The 19,015-nt window shown below is 33.9% G+C and overlaps 1 protein-coding gene across 1 annotated transcript in view; it reads right to left on the reverse strand.

Annotated features, from left to right (window-relative positions):
• LOC126773123 (A disintegrin and metalloproteinase with thrombospondin motifs 7) overlaps positions 1-18,420 on the reverse strand; it is a 67,150-nt gene extending 48,730 nt beyond the window's left edge. Inside the window, exon 1 of the mRNA XM_050493744.1 lies at positions 18,011-18,420. The gene's annotated coding sequence lies outside the window, so the exon portion shown is untranslated. The remainder of the gene's footprint in view (positions 1-18,010) is intronic.
• Positions 18,421-19,015: the final 595 nt, after the last annotated feature.

Below are 19,015 nucleotides of genomic sequence, written 5' to 3' on the forward strand. Positions count from 1 at the left end.
TGCATTATTTTTGAAATCTCTACTAAACTGATTTTGTATATTCTGCTTATCGATTGAAACACAAAATGTATGTTCCAAAATACTATACGATTATATGTTAAGCTTATTACATGAAGTTTTTTTACGTTTTTGATGAATATTAAGTAGTTGTTTTAACGTTTAAAAAATGTGTGCAAGCGATTGAAGTATGTAGGAAGCACGATTACCACAACTTTAAATACTCGTCCATATACGCAAGTATCGTAAGGCTAATTAAATAAACATATTCATGAACAAATGAAGTTGTAACACGACTCAGGAGCCGAGTAACTTTTAATACATTAAAGAAACCGGTTCTAATAGCTGGACATTGTCTAGCGTGGCTTTCCTATTGACATATATTTACATGAAAAATTCGCATTGTTAATCAAACTAATATTGTAAAGCTGTATGATTTATTTGTTTTTCCGAATTCTCGATTAAACTACTTATATTTTATTTTAGTTAATAGCATGAGACTATATATTATGTTAAAACGCTATTTATATTTTTAACTAAATTCTATAAACCTTACAATTTCGACATATAATAAAAGACACATTTAAATAAACACATGATAAAAGAAAGCGTGCGCCGTGCGGTGAGGAGTACCTACGTACGAATAACGTCAGACAATATGGACGGAGAGATGGCTTTGTTCTATACTTATCGTATCATAATAATTGTTAACCTTAGTTTTTTTTTATATTACGAGGTATAGGCCCAACTTTAATTTGAAGGTGGAAATATAGTTATATATTTGTAACTTCCCAGCGACAGCTCATCTATTTCAATGGAATAAATTATAATCAGACAATTTTTCGCGTTTAATTATGAGCTGTTATCACTCAGTAGTCGCATACACTTTTGTAACAAATGAACAATTATAAGTATACACGTAATATGATATCGTAATATACTTCCAAGTATCTTAAATCAGTTTATTGCCGTACAAATGTAACTAATTGTTATAACATTTATTTTTATAACTATAATTAATTGTAAATTCCATAAACTCGAATAGTAAAACCTATGTGAGACGAGTGGTAGTAAAGAATATTCTCGCTGGGCGCCGGCGCCTGTCTGCCCGTGGTGGGACTACCAAAAGATAATCAATAGACAGTCGTGTCTATGTCGTGTACATCGCGGGACATGGGATTTTTCATTTTGCTTGAATAAATAAATATTTATGTATTATTAATTTTATATTATACCTTATAAAATACTTTATTATTAATGAAAGTCTCTAGGTTAGTAGAAACTGACTTTATGGTCAATGTGTTGTGACAGACGTCAGGCGTGTCAAGTACGATTGTCAATAAAATTTGAAGAAAAAATGGTCGTGTCAGTCCAGTTTACTGAAAATTGGAAACTTGTGTGGCTTACTTGTCAAAAGTGGTTTTAAATAATATTTACAATATTGTCAGTATAATGATGATGACCTCCTGACCGCTTTCGGCGACGACTCACGGCGGCCTTTCTCGACTGTGACTAGTAAACTGAGAGAGAGAGATAGTATAGTGCACAAATGTGTGTGCAAATACAGCACAGATTCATAAAGGTCTCAATTTCCACACTCTCATGACCAGATCGGACAGTAATACGACAAATCAAATTCGACAGCCTTACGTGCTTTCCTAAGCATGAGACTTCCAACTTCTTGGAAGTTGATTTCGGTTGACTCCGGGCAGCTACTAAGATTTTCTTGACTGTTAAACCCACTACCTTTAATGGTCCGACCAGGGATTTAACCCCAGAGCCTCAGTATATCAGTATAAGCCCTGTTAGCCTAGATATAGACTACACTGACGAGGTATTTGTCAATAATTTGTCAAATTATAAAAGATTACATATTTAATTTAAAATTACGAATTCGAGATATGTGTAATATGACTGTCGACTAGTATTATATTAATTGGTTACGAATGTTCTGGAATGTATTATTTTATCAAAATATAACCGTGGGATGATTAATTTGTACCATTGACTAAATCGAAGCAATTGAATGAAAGATCCACAATAACAATAAGCGACAAGGATCAATGAAACCTAAGTCTTGCGAGTAGGTACTCGTACGGCTGTGATCACACTTCTGGTGTGTAGTTATATATGCAATAGTTTCCACCGTCAACTATTCATTTCGCGGAATAGCGATTTAAGCTCGCATGCCATTGTCACAGATACGTATTCGTACGTGTAGGATGAGTTATCGGAATAGGTGCACACGATCGACAGATGTTTGTCATAACGAGGGTACACTTTGATGTGTTCGAGAATAATTTAACGGTCAAATTTTCATTGAATCGTAAATGTACTAAATACATTTTCGGCGTCCGACGTATATATAATAGTTTATTTTATATAAATGAGTTGACTCATACTAAACCTTTGAAGGTATAATAAAAGGAATAACTTTATTCAATCACAGGCATTATTATTACAGTTATACACGTATATTAGTTTGTTTATAGAAACAGCTTCTCACCACGCTGTCAACTTCCTTCCTTCCAGAGTGAAACTTCGCAGGATTCAAAGGCACGGAGCCTTCGTAGTCGTACCCGTGAGACATGCCACTCCTATTACTGTACTGTACTGTTTATTGTTGGAAGATGGATGAAGATATTTCTGGCGTGTACGAGTACGAGAATCAGTAGACATACCAACAATTAACTAAATTTAAGAATATAACCAAAACTTATGCGCAGTATATTATGTAAGTCTGTACTGCACCACCTCGCTGAATATGTCAATCGAGAAGTTTCATTGAAATGATAAGATCGGAATGAACGACAACTTATCTCCATTTTGATTTTAACTGTATAAGTTTTGAAATATTCGTATTACGACTAATGTATAAAGTAACGCTTTCTAGTTTGTAATCTAGTGATAGGTTCTTACATCAAAAAGAGTTGAATGAAGGTACCTTGGTATGTCAAGGATGTCACTTTATAGACGGATTCGAACCTGTATACCGGTTTTCATGATAGGAATGTTAATATATGAAAAAAATTTGGGTCTCACCGTTGTAGCACGAGAATAGTTTGTTAATTTGTAATTCGGAGTGTCCACGAATAAACGGAACGTAGGCTCTCTGTAAAGGCTAAATGTTTGATATTAAATGCAATATAAATAAAGGTCGGGTACGGAGTGCGGAACTCTTCCGTAGCTGTAAATATGTGAATTTTAATATTTATTTATAAAATCAGGAACATTATTTAAAACGACGCAGTTTCTTCGTCACATTAAGGAAGAAATTCCATAATATATCTCAAAAAAAAAATACGGTCTGTGAAAACAACAATTTCTATTTTTATTTTAGTGTCGACATTTTAAATAAAAACTTCTTATCAGGTATTCTTTACTTTAAATACTTCGTTAATATTTTTAAAGTGCTAATGAATAAATTAAATCATTCTTTAACACTTATATAACGTTTCTGCTTCACGGACACGCCGAAAAAAAATATTGCTAAAATGTACTATTTCTTACATTTGTATCGTTAAATGAGACATTCTAATTAAACATTATTATTATTAATGATATCCTCCTTGGTGTGCTCTATTGCTCAGTAGTCAGCTTGGACATGACCGCGGAGCAGTCAGGCTCAGAGAAAAGGCTTTACGTGCTTTTCGAGGCTAGCTCCAGTCTTATCCTGAGATTTATTTAAAAAAATAATTTGGTTATTACTTTAAAAATCTACTAACTTAACTATATTTTTATGACTGGTCACTAGACGAAGGAACCTGTTAATCCTCATAATAATTGACAATTTGATGCCTGTAATAATAACGTAATGAAGCACGTAGGAACAATTATGTTTACGAATGGAAAGTTGAAACATAAAATATAGTCCTAAATTAAGTTTTATGAACAATCGTTCCTTTAAGGGAGGAAATGCATGTTTATTTATTTAATTGCAAGTGTACTATATAGCGGCAATTAACACTTATGCTTACGACTGCACTTGTGTAAGGTGTCACATTAAAATGCCATTAACCTCAAGTATGCTCATAAAAAGAGATTTGCTAATAATAAATGTTTATAGGTGGTTAATATTTGAGAGATAGCGCTAGTTCAGAGGTCGGGCACGAAATTTTAAATTAATAATTATGGAAATTATCCAATCACTTAAAGGTAACGGGAGTTTTTATTTGGTTTTTGACATATATAACATTTTAAATTCCATCGCAGTGTTTCATACAAAACGTAAATTTCATTTATTTATAACCAGATAAATGTATTATATGTATAAAAATATGTTTATGTTTGTTTAAAGAATAAATATTGAATATAATACAATCTAACGATTATGATAAACAGTGCACCTTATAAATATGTTATATGTATGTTGTTTGTCGAGCCATCCGTACCGTTCAGGAGCGCTTACAAGCAGAACATCACTGCTTCAGCTAAATCACGAAGGTCAATGGCACTCCGACATCACGTGACATAGAAGGTTGCTGAAAATTGATTGCCTTTAGGATGTTTTAGGTATGATTGTATATGAGAGTGTGTCAACAATAATTTTCATTATTTTGATAGTAACATTGATAATCATCGTAAGTATGAACACCAAGTAACTGACACCGCAAATTTAATCCTTCCTTGGACAAGGTATGTGGAAGTATGAATGAATTTAATTGTAAATTCCATTATTTCATTTCATTGTTTTATTTTAATTTATCAATTCTAATTTGCTTATTTTTTAATTCAAGTACAGTAACAGCCTGTAAATGTTCCACTGCTGGGCTAAGGCCTCCTCTCCCTTTTTGAGGAGAAGGTACGGAGCTTATTCCACCGAGATAAATTATAATCACAAATCACAAATTAAGCACTTGAAAATTCAGTGGTTCTTGCCCGGGTTTGAACCCACGATCATCGGTTAAGATTGATGTTTAGATGAGTTATTGAATTTAATTAATTATTCTAAGCAACTGCCTGTATCTTTATTATTTTTATGAGCATGTCGTGTACACCCGCTTTAGAGTGTAATTTAGATTAAAATTGTATAATTTCCTAATTTTTCTGTATGTCCGGATTACATTCTGTTTTGTGTACCTAAATAAAAAAAGAACTATAAAATCCCGAAGATTTAAAAAAGCCGCAATTACAAATAAGGCATATTGGCATCAATACAAGATTATATATGTAGATGATAAAAAAGCGTGGAGTTAGTACTTGTTGTTTTTATTGTCGGTTCTTCTCGGAAGAATCTACATATTGAGTCGGCGGTTGCTTACATTTAATTTAATTAATGAAACTTTGTGTGTTGTGTAAAACGCTATAATATTTTATTTTCAAATTAACATTTGTTTGTAGCTATGTATGTTATGATATTTTGATACGATTAGTGGTATCAACACCTATACCAATAAATCAAAAGACGTTTCTTTTAAAATGTCTCTACTAAACGAATATACACAAAACTTATATCAGAAGATGCAGAGCGCGTCTGAGAAAGTTTTAATGTACTATATTATAATATAAGATAATTTTTAATTTTTATAAAATCACTTGATAGTGAGCAGTTACACTGCCCATAGACGCTGGTGCTCTAAGAAATATTAAGCAATCCTTTCATCGCCAACGCGCCACCAGCCTCGGAAACTAAGATGTTATGTCCCTTGTGACTGTAATCACACTGGCTTAATCAGGAACACAACAATACTAAGTACTGCTGTTTAGCGGTAGGATATGTGATGGTTGGGTGGCACCACACAGGTGGGCTTGCACAAAGCTCGTACTCGAAGTAAAGTAACTGCGTTTAGCAGTTTCACCAGCTTTCAATTTAAATATTTACGTGACAAGCCTACATTTTATGTTCTTGTTAATAATATAATACGATGACATTAATTATTATTAAATGTTTGAAGCCTCAGGTATTAGTTTGTTGAAGCTCAGCACCACACATCACAACACAATACTAATTACCCTTATAGCCTAAAAGTTTTCAATCGGTGTCTAGTTCTACGTTCAGCATTCTCAGTAAATTGATAATTCCAAGCGTGGTGCGGCCACGTACACCCGTACTCTTTAGTTCAATACAAAATGGCGTATCTGCCTCGACTATGCAACCTTGCATATTAGTTGCGTTGACCATATATTAATAGAGATATAGGACCAACATCTATCATTGTCCCATCCCTTCTGTACTGCTTGTATGTTATTAATCAAGACAATGTTAGTTTCAAATTTGTTTCAGGAAGGCAGATGAGTAAATGTTCACGATAGTGACTGGTCACCTTCACCGCAGACATGGTACCCAGTCTGCTCTAGACCATTGTGACCAGTCTTCCACTCCTTACCAGTGTATCAGCTCAGTGTTTCGGTGAACGTGTAACTTTCCTGCTGTCACAGCGCTAAGTAATTGTTTGTAACCTTCTCAATAGACATCCAAGTTTATAATATTTCCACTCTTCAGTTTTGTAATATTTGTTCAAAATGATAGTAATATTAGTATTACAAAAAAATTTTCCGTATTGATATATTAACTAAACATATTTCCTTATGCTGGGTTTTACCATTTTTTGACTCATAAATATGTTTAATTTTTATTATTATATAGAATAGGTAGGTGGACGAGCATATGGGCCACCTGATGGTAAGTGGTCACCATAAAGGTATGTTATCTCCGGAATTAATGATCCAATTTTAAACAAAATTCTGAATCGCGGTAAGATCGTGTTAAGATTTATTATTTATTGTGAAGGGTCTTTTACTGGCAGATAGCTGATGTAAAAGGTAGTAACTTAGACTGTTTTTATTTTAGAAAAAGGGTTAGGGCTCCGTGCAGTAAAATGAAAACCTATGAAATTAGAAATCCACGGGGACGAAGTCGCGGGCACGAGTTAGTCTTTAATCTATTCGGCGTGGGTGAGACAGGCTCTAGCAATAGCATTCAAGAGCTTCTCCAATAAGCGGAGATCTCAAAATAGACCTTTTACGGTCGTTATATCAGGACAGAAACAGATTATCTAGCGCACATAGGCCGCAGCAGATTAAATAACCAATAGTAATAAAACTTAAAAGTGGTTTTAAATTTTGTACTAAGCGAGTACGAAGCGAGGGCTGCGTAGGACGAGCAAAGGACGCATAAATCTATCTCAGAACGTTTCGCGTCTGGAGAAAATAGTGAAATGTATACTTGCCGGTAACCGTAACCGTAGCTGGCGCTGTCAATGCGTGTACCGGGGGAGTGTGGGCGGAATTTATAATCAACTCTTTGCGGAACAATCGATTGCTTTCATTAAATACATTAAATGAGGACCTTTATCACAACCCGCGTACGGGGTGTACGCTCGCCTCTGCTAAAACGTTACAAGCTATAACACAGTTAACACCTCGTGCTAGATTATATTATTATTATTATATATACAAGCGAAATACCACTGACTGACCAACTCATCACCAGATTTACCATCTGAAATTTAAACATATGTTTCCAACTAAATAAAATGGAAAAGATGTATGAATAATTGAACTGTAAATACAATTGGTGAAAATTAATATTTTTAAAAATGCCGCTGAGTTTTTTTAGCAGGTTCTTTTCAGTTCTGAGGTGTTTCTTTCCGAACCGGTGGTATGTTGACTTAATACAATAACGCTCTGTGTCGAAATATACATCATTTACAAATTTAAAAATACAAAAACGAAAAACGATTAATTAATTATAATTATAGTTTATTTTATTTAAACTTTAATATCGCAACGATTTACAGGCCGCCCAGCGGCAGGAAGTCGCACGTTCGATCCAAGTCCTATTGTCGTTTACGCTCTGTATTAGTTTTTAAGGCTAATTAGGCGAAAATAGGAATGCTAGATACTCCTTGAAACCAACATTAAAACACACACGACTATTATATTTTATAATAATTGCCTCTTTCCTCTAGTGATTAGCTATAGAGTTTGAAGAGCCCAAGGTCTGGGTTCAAATTCAGGATTAGCCCAACAAAAGAGTACGAGGGTTATTTAGTACAAAAACATTTTTAAGCCGGAATTTAAGGGCCCGGAGTTGATAATTGACAGTATTGAAACTCCTTCGCCAAGCTTCTAGCCCGGGTCCCGTGCCTGCATTTTCTTCGGTCGTGTCGGACTCATCAAATTATGAGTTATAGAATAGGGTGCCTTTATGTTTGTGCACTCACACACTTGCACTATAATATATCTCAATTTCTCACTATCTCAATTTATAAATAAAACGCGCTTCTTTAATTTATGAAACTTGAAAATTTCCACAAAAATGAATAGCTATAATAACGCTCTAGGCGTGTATCAAACGAACACATGACGCTATTGCAAATATCTTCGTAAATTATTTACGACTCATGCGCACCTTCGTTAACGTGACCGCGCTTGAATTGCCCAATAAACTTGACAAAGTTGATAAAGTTTACGACACTCTAGGGCTGTGCGTTTATGTAATAAACTCTTGCTCTAGGATACTAATCAATACAAACTCCGACCTTTGACACTATTAGCGCGAACACACTCCTAGTCGAAGGTTCTGAATTAAAGTCACAATTTGAAGTGATACATTGCTTAGTAATATTTTAAGCGAACGCACTGTCACATATTACGTATCTATTTCTGAACGGTGTAATTTAATAGAGAGATGAGCTTTTCTTCAATCGTACAAATATTATAAAGATGGATGTTTTGTTTGATTTTTCTCGATTCCCTACTAATCTGACTGACAAGAAACTTCCATACATTTATGTATACAATATACGTAATATATCAACATAATTTCGAACAAGTAAGTATTATTATCCGTCGATATCAGACACGTACTATGTAATGTTTCAAAAAGATGAAGTATAAGGAAAACAGAGATGTCTGCCGGTCGGTGTATACATGAGGGGACAGGCTGAAGTATGTATGTATTATATTTGTTCATACTATTTCATTAAATAAGCATGCGGTAAAAACTTTAAAATTTTCCTGTGCGAAGTCAGGACGGCTCACTAGTAAAAGCAGAAACCTGAAATGTGTATTATTTTAACTACTTTAGCGTACTTAGGTTTACTATATATAATTTTTAATTTAGTTATAAAAGGTAATTAGTAAATGTAAACAAATATTTTTGGCACAAAGATTAAAATTTATCACAAAAAATTGAAAAAAAAACAACTATCTCGAACATTAAACAAATAGTTATTTGTTTTATAACGACCACAATGCAATACATTTTAAGATATCTTCGACACTGACAACTCAGATAAACTTTGCCCTAATCAGTATATATAAGAAATGGCCAGCAATTAAAATAAAAGTCGGAAATAATATATTTGCTTCTATAAGAATATAACGTCAGCCAAGTTATATTAAATTTATTACTCATTAATTACAATGTAGAAGAATCTAAGTGAAGCTAAAGAGATGATAACAAAGACTTGCTTATTCTTTAAGTACCTAATCAATGTACGTTGCGATTGTTCGCTGTAATATGATACACATTACAGATCGCTAATTACGTTTAACGAGCGACGCAACTTCCTTCCTTCCTACACACGACTACGGGCACTATTTAGGTTTCACTCCGAGTTATATATTTTCCTTAAGTATAGTAATATATGCAAATATACAATCATTAGCGCTCCACGCGATTACTCCGCCTACTCCATAGCTAAACACGAATTACTAAAGCGCGTTATACTTCCACCGCCGAGATGACCCAAAAAAGTGAATCTTCACCGGTGACGGCAGGTTCAAGCCCGGCCAAGTATGATTAAGTTTTCATGATTTTAAGTTGTGTTAATAAAATTAATTTTATGATCGGTGGTGAAGGAAAACACCGCGAGGAAACCTACAACGCGTGTAGGTAGTATAGCTATTAAAGGTAGAATATAAAATATCCATAAAACTCCACACCATGTGTGCCATAATCAACCCACATTGCGCAATAAGTTTAACCGAAAAGGACGGTCTTTACAGTACGTAAAAAGGTGCTAGTTGGTACAAGTAAAGGAAAAAAGTAATGTTATAAAACATATAAATATCAAATATTATTATGTTGTCATCTCGAACACAAAACGGTAATATAATGACTGAACTCTTAAGGTTAGTTTACTTAGGACACTTTTTATTTTTTTGAGTATTTTCGAATCATAAAATGTGCAAATATAATGTCATCAAAACAAAAATATTTTAAACTGCAACATGTTCGAAGTCGATTCATTGCCGTAGAGCTTCAAAATCATCTCTCTATTATTTTAACTTGTAATATAATACTAACAATTTAGTCTGACATAAATTATTTAAAAATATTATAATACATCAGTTTAAAAACGTTACGGCAGTGTAGTGTAGTTATAGGAGTGCAATATTTTTAAATGTAGCCAGTGTTTGTTAGCGCTATTTTTACGCGCGTTTTCATTGCGATCGGGTACGAACAAGTTCACGGAAAGTCGACAGGAAGTTTTATTGAACTGCGATATTTGGGGCATCGTGTCAGACGGATGAATCGCTGTTTCACTAGACCATAGCTATTTGCCATCTGGTACAAAGTAACCGAATCTAAATGGTAAGCCACTAAGCCTCGGAAGTAGGACAGGCATGTTTAATATGGATCTTTATTTAATCGTCTCATATGGTTATCGGTGGACCATTTTTTCCGTGGAAGCTTTTAAGCATTATTTCATACTAAAACTCTGTGGATAGAAGCATTAAGAAGGCTTTTATACATTTAAAAGAAGGAGGTAGGCGGGCAAAAGGCCGCCTCTGGGCATTGGCACTGGAAGTAATTTAAGCAACTCCTTACAGCGTCAATGCGCCATCATCCGTGGTTTACACTGGATAATGTGAAGTGTGTCAAGCCGGACCCCAAAACTCAGAGTATTGATGATTGGTGGAAGAGTCAGTAATATGTGTGTGGTATTACCCAGACGAGCTGGCATGGAACCATAACCCAAGTAATTGTTTAAGTTCTTCCAGCGATATATATAAGAAAAACGTTTTCAAATTTCCCTGAATTATTTTCGGATCTCTCTCGGATCTATTATTATGTACAAATAAAATTGTCGGTAAGAACTACTGACGACGGATCGCGTTGCGACGCCTCTTTACTCTACGCGATACTCGCGCTACCTATTGATTATCACCTATGAATCCGTATTCCTTTTTTATACCGACCTTTTGTATGTTTTAATTTGACCGTGTTCCCGTGTTGTGTCAGTATTGTAATGTAGGTTACGCGTTGTCCTGCATCTAGTTGCCCTACTATTTAGTCATTTGAAAGGGAACTTCATAGAAATTATGTTTTAAAATTGTTACGTTGGTACATTGCAACACCGACCCAAGTTGAAATAAAACTTAAAAATAAACTTTTTTTTTCAAATTGTACAAAGATCAAAGTATAGTTTGTTGTCATATGACGCACGCTACATTAAGCTACACATATACAACAAAAAATACGCCACCGTGGAATATATATGATCAGGCTAAAATGTATATTTATAATCAAAAACAGTCTAGCAGATTATTCGCTTTAACTATTTAATATATTTAAACAGTAGGTCAGCTGAAAGTTTTCCTGTAGTGAATTAGGATCCATAAAATTGGCAGTTTATTTTATGGACTTATTTATAAATATCGAGGCTACTGACTGATGTCAACGGGTAAGAGTTGAACGGTCTCGCGAAATAGACTAAATCATGTTCGACCCACATTCTGAGATCCGGTAACTAATACTAAATGTTTCGCATTAATTACTCGGCGGTTTTAGAAGGGTTAGAGAACTCTGAATCATGCTTTTATTAATACATTCAGGAGTAAGAAGTAGCCATCGACATGATTATATTTGTCAGAAAATATAATATTGTGCTCTGAGTAAGCGTCCCACAGCTGGGCAAAGGCCTCCTCTCCTTACAATACAATATTATATATTCTCTTATTCTCCTGTCAAGGAGAATGTTTCAAGCTTTATCCAGAACGCTTCTTCACCGTGGGTTGAGTGGACATACATTTGAAAATGTTGTTATGTAACCACATCAGGAACAATAACGCTTCATCAATTATTTTACTCAAAAATCAAAATAAAACATTGTCACTATTGTCAGCATTACCTAGAGTGTGAAACATATTTCTGTAAGTATTCGTCAAATCACCCGACCCGACGAACCTGACGGAACTGTGTCACACGAAGACGTTACCTCGCGCAACTGGAAAATTGAATAATTTTGTAATATTATACCATCACAATAGTTATACGTAATCAGTAGCCGCGCCCCGCGATCGTACGACGAACGCGCCCGTTGCGCAGTCTGCCGTATTGGTCGACGTTAATGCTCCGCTCTTAGGGTCTTGGAGTTGAGTTACACAGCCTATAACTTTCCTTAGTAGTTAAATGGATATCTAAGGCAAAAATAATTGCTTAAAATAGCTACCGGTCCAATTTCTAAAGCGTACAAACATACAAACTATGCAGTTTTATAGATTTACAATATTTCAATTCCTTCAATTCTTATATCGATAAATGAAGTCGACGTACGAATTTGTAATTACGCAATATTTGATTACGTGTCTATGTGTTGTTCATTATGACGATCAGTTTGTTGGTTAATTTTTATTATGAGTGTTTATTATTATAATAAAATCCTAAAAAAACCAACAATGGCTCAAATTAGTGACATTTCAAAAATACATTGGTATAAAACCTATGAATATTACAAATGGTTACATTAACAATAAAATATATAATGTAGACACAGTGAAGGCTACGAAGCCAAGTTCACGATCGCTCGTTCATCGACCGTTCTTATCATTATTATTCAAGTATTCAAAGCGGTACAAAGGGATCATTACCGGCGTGCCTTGTATTATCGAATTTATTGTTCTGCGCTAGTTTCTTTTATATTTTATCACATCAGCCACGACGTGGAATAAAACAACTATTACTATATTTAGACAATTAGTCTATTACTCCAAATAAATTAGAAACAATTGCACGCCTATATTAGACGTTGGCCTATATGTACAGATAATATATATGTAAACGTTTTATATAACGTTACTGCGCTCGTTGCAGTCGTACCTATGTAGAGATAGCCTTTTACATAACATGACATTCTCTCGTAAGTGATAAGTGTAATCTAGTTAAAATCAACTTCTCATGCATAAAATATAAGTTATTCATCTATTACCACATGCAAAGATTACGAAACGCTAGAATATTAATTTATTATATTTAAGGTTTACTTAGCAAGCCGCCACGTCAATTTAAAAAAATATTAATTTAATTAAAAGACCAATCGATACCAACCGCTTGAATTCGATTTCCTATTCTATTTGTAATTTTCCTAAAGATAAAAAAAACTGCTGGCTACAATCGTGAATAGTAAAGGCTAGTACCTTCCTCGACTCGTCCGCGTCTGATGTTACCTATATTCTACTATATTATTTTTTTAATGGGACAGATAATAATATCAGTAATTATTCTACGTTTTTATATTCATTATTTTTGTTAGTGTACTGTTGAAATGTCAAAAAATGGAATATAAATCTTGGTTTGCTTAAATGAATTCCACTTAGAACGGGTCAATTTAATAAAGATTAGTTGTGGAGAAACATAACTAATGCGTCTCTACGTTACAAAACGAATAAAATCCAAAATCTCTTTCTGTTGTAATTGAAGCTTTGCACTGACGTACATGTTAACATATAAATATGTGTCAATGTTACTATATGTTACAGCATTACCATTCAACGCGATGCTCTTATTAGAAAAATCTGTCGGCGACCGCTTGAAATTTGCATGCATTACTTTCGAATGCCTACAAAAAGTGAAATTTCCTTGTATTGATACACGAATAGACCACGACTGTTTCTTTTCATTCCATCTTTTGTTATTTTTGAACGAGATTATTTAAATTATTCTATTAAATTGTTTTATTTTTTTTACATGTAGATACAAGAAATAAGTAATACTTTTTTTAAAAATATGATTGCCATTGAATTTAAATTATAAATGTAAACCGAAATTTAGTAGAATCACATAGCCCATATATTAATTCGATTGAACTTGAGCATCCGTGCAAGTATTCCATGTGCAAGCGACTTAATAATGTGTATACTCGCGAGTCGCGATATTGTTGTATGGCCTTCACGGGGGCCGCGGATCCACGCTCGCCGAGTTCACGGCGAGGGCTACTTTTATTACTACAGTCCATTTAACCCATTTCGTTGACGTAATCCAGTTGCTTTTATCGCTCGTTGCTGAGGTACGGAACAGACGCCTATAATTCATTTATTAATGGATTTTAATAACTATTAATTAAAATTTATGAAATCACTTAATCTTTTTTTTCTTCATAAAAAACGCTAAAATTGAAGACCCTTAAAAACTATTTCAGATTTGGTTTGTGCTGTTTAAATTTGAAAATAATATAAATATGTAATGTACCGAAGGCATTATGCTCCGCCAATAAGACTTTGCATCATGTAACCGTAATCAAGTTTTTAATAGAGTTCATAATATATTGATTGAGATGCGCCTCTATAGTATACAGTATAGGTGTGACATGCTCCGTATAACCCTAAGGAGTTGAATCTATGTTTTATCTAAAGGGCATTCATCATTGCCACTGACAACCACTGGTAGCGGACGGACGGCCGTAAGACACCGGGTCATGGGCGAACGACTGATGATGACAACTGTTCGTGGACACATCTGGGTTAAGACGTTCAGGGCGACGTCTTAATTGTTTTAGTTGTCTTATGATGGGACTTAGATTGAGGGAAACCATTACGGTCACTAACTGGCAGATATTTCTCACGAAAGTACTGCGAAATGAACAACGACACTTTAATTGAAATGAATGGCTAGCGCAGCACGCGAGGACGACGTAGCGCCCGCTCGTGGCCTATATTAATGGCACGATTACATACTATCAGATTGTGTGACTCACTTTTTAATGGATGAAAATTTAATGTGAGCTTGTATCAAATTGCCTTAGCCTGATCTGAACTCAGTAGAGATCTGATAATGAAAAGTAATAAATTTTATTTAACATTGTGTCTCATACATATGTATGAATATTAGATATGGTCGCCAATGTTACTATGACCTTCTACTAGTGCCTTAGGATTTTAAATAATCACAAAGGTTACTTCATTTCTAGGGATCCGCAATCACTCAATATCTCTGTTTTATCTTAATTATAATTAATAAATTAACAAAAATATATTAAAATTAGTTTAAGAAATTGTTTACGTTAACCCCGGCTCGATGTCATCAACTATGACAGTCGTTGGCGGCAATTATCTCGTGCGCTATCTCTAAAGCAAATAGTAAAAATATTGCTATCACTTTTGTTACGTTTGGGGTTAAAAAGGATAACACGCCCTGTCCAATTAGATTAGTGACGAGAGATTGTGTACGACAAAATCAACCCAAATGTTGAATCAAGTTGAACGAATATAGTAAATGTTAATTAAGCAAACATATTCCGGTATTCTGTTCTGCGTGATGTATGGCGCCAGTAATACAGCCCCGAGTGGCCGAAACTAACTTTGAATAAAAAATATTTTTTGTATTTTGTTTTGGTTTTATTCGGATCTAATTATCAAATCAGAAGCTGCTCGTGTTATATGTTTTTAATTAAACCGGATTTTCACGAAAACGATTAACATCAAACACAAAGCTATATATTATTATTTTCTTTTGTGTTTTTATTAAAATTGTATAATCGTAAATATCATTTTAGGCCTTAACATCAGATTAGAATAACACTTTATATATGTATTTACATTATGTTTTTCATTTATTTTTTATTTACATAGAACGATATGTCACTAAAATATGAGAGAGGACACTGATTTCTGTAATACAGGTCTTCGAGCCTAGCTCAGAAATCAGGGACTTCATTATAGTTTGTTACTTTTTATGCGAATAAAGATTTTTATTATTATTATTATTACTCTTAGGAAAAGTAATATACGTAAATCGCATTAAAAAATATCTTAGTATAACCATTGACCCTATTGGAATAAACTTAGATCAAGTAAATAATAAAAGTGGTCTGGGTCCACACGACTAACTTTCCAGAGGTGAGGAATAAAAAAACTATTAAATACATTTTCAAATCGATTTCAAAAATTCTGTAATTTTGCTTTTTTTTGTTTATTTTTATTTTTACTAAAACAGTTAAACCGATTTCGCTGAAAACCTTTTCAGTTCTTAATTATGTAATTACGCGTCGAATGAGCCCTGTCCCATGTCAATATCATTTATAGTTCGCGAGATAATCGAGGCGAAAGATAATTCTGAACTTACATACGAACACAACACATACGTACATGTACACGCACTGACATTCTATTCTATAGACGTTAGATTTGTATTCTGGCGACCTTGAAAGGTAGTAGGAGATATGCTAAAATTGGGGATTAAAAAAATCGGCCCCATCAACCTTCTGTGGGAAGTTAATAATACCGTTCGTCTATTGCAAGAAAAGTAAACTATTCCTTACACCGTCAACCACGGGTTGTACACGTTGTATCCCTTGTGCCTTGTTTGTTAGTCACAAACCGGAACACAGTGAGACGAAGTCATTCTTACTTAAAGGCAAATAACTGCTCAGTGTTAAATTATTTTTGAAATGGTCAATATATGAACACATTTATAGTTTAATTATAAAATACTTATGAGTTTTAGATTAAATAATAATCAGATTAATGTATTGGTGTTGCTAAGTTACAAAACAAATATTGATACACAAATAATTACACAGCAAGTGGTAACAATTGAATGATTTGAATATTCAAAATTCTCTCAACGTTATGTTACAGGCCGACTCATGGCACGAGTACTGGAACAAGTGCTTTCCACACGAAGCGTGTAAACTGAAACAATTTGCACGTCGGCCCGCAACTCGCAATCGCAAGGCCGCTTTTAACTAATAGTAAGAAACATATTCTGACCGGCATTCTGCTAACAAAAGCGAAAGCTAGTACTTTGTAACACAAGTCATTCAAGTTTAAAAGTCATATGACATGTATCGACTCAGCTAAGTTTAGTCGGATATCGCTCGGGTAACGTGCTTAAGATGTGATAATAAGTACCTATGTACATATATATTATGTGTCTCGCGACTAGAACCTCTTTGAAGTGCTTGTGTTAGCACTGTTATGAAAAAAAAATTATAAATCAGACAACATGTCAGCCATGTAATCTATGTTACCAAAATAAATAAAAAACTTGTATACGCTCGACTGTTAGCAGGATTATTCGCAGACTTCCAATTAATGAAACTAGTTTTAGCAACAACAGAGTATATGCCCAATCTCAATCTTCATTATTTAATTATATATTATTGGTTATAATTACATATCTATAATCTTATATAAATATCTAATAATTATATTTAAATTATATAGCTGCTTAAAATCGTTATTATTATAATATTAAATTAATAAAATTATGCCTATAGCTAATATGTATCTTCGTTGTATGAATTATTAACATTATATAATAATATTATACATAATATAGTAAAAACTATCACCAGTCAATAATGTGCGCAGTCATATCAAAGTTCACGCAAATTATGAATGGAGGAGAATGATGAATGAACACGAGGGTCAGTGATATCATTATTATTATTTATTCTTCAGTATGACATTAACAGAGGAAATTTTAATTAAGAATCGACATTCTGTAAACAGAAATGCCAACTCTTTAAATATTTAGAACTTTGGTTTGTAATTTTTCAACGTCCTTGTAATAATTAAAAACAAAACATAAATTTCAAAATAAAAATAATTTGATATTGAGTAAAATTATTGTCGATATTTATATTGAAAATATCAGGAGCTTTATGATATTTTTAAATTTTCGTTACACGTGATAAAGTTATGTACAACATATTTGTATAAATTAGTCCTCTTTTTAAGTAGAAAATTTCTACTCAAACAGCTTTCAAAAAATTAATGGAATTTATAAATATATATTTTGACAATATGTGATAATTTGACAGAGCAAATGGTGCGTACTCACTCGAATCAATGTTCCGTTTGTTGTAGCGCGCTAGGCTCGTAGACATGATGAGACCGGGCATCCAGCAGACGGCGGGATCTCTTGCTGGTAAAAAGTGAAATTACACGACGATTGACGACGACAGCGGTGTTAATTTATTCACTCGCAATGAAAAACGTGGATCGGGCGATGCCGCGGTTTGTTCGCGCTTACTATATATAAACACGTGTTTGATAATATGAAATTTGATGCCCAAGCAACAAAAATGGTTTAAAATATAATTTTATATTTGTATATGTTTGGATTGAATCAATGTGTGCGATGTTTATTTAAACGTGCGTTAAAATATTAAAGTGCGTTCGAGAAGCAGTCGGGTGTGATAGCGAGAGCGCGGGTCAAACGTCTCGGGGAGTGGAGCGCACGGCGCGGCGACTTGCGGGCCACTGAATGTGCGCCCGCGCACCCGTTGCCATCGCTCCTCGACTCTTCCAATTTTAATATTTGAATACGCAGGGCGCGCGTACTCTTTTCCGAGCTGATGCTTTATTTAATATGGCTGCATATACAAAAGCTTATGAATTATACCTCTCCCTCGTTACTGATCAACTCTCTGACTTTTATTTTAAAAAACAACTTTGATTTGTTTTTTTGCCAGTATGCATTTTTAATCTCTTTAGCATTGTACAATATGTTTTTAAATACGAATTACATTAAACATATTTAAAGTAGCTTTTAATATGATATTATTTACTAATAGCACTTAGCCTGCGGCTTTGCCCGCTTTGTAATCGAAAATCTAGTTAAACGGGATAAAAAGGCCAAAATATGTTGATCAAGTCATATTTTAGCTGTGATAAAGCGTGAAGAAATAACTTATATTCATACACACACAACTTTCGTATTTATGATATTAGTGCGATTATTATTATTCTAGTAATTAAAGATGAATGGTTTAACAGAATTATTGTAATGCCTCCTGATATACTATGTTAGGTGTAGTATTCCCATTTGCTAGAACAATGATAT

The sequence above is a fragment of the Nymphalis io genome, chromosome 14, assembly GCF_905147045.1.
Source record: "Nymphalis io chromosome 14, ilAglIoxx1.1, whole genome shotgun sequence".
Lineage (NCBI taxonomy): Eukaryota > Metazoa > Arthropoda > Insecta > Lepidoptera > Nymphalidae > Nymphalis > Nymphalis io.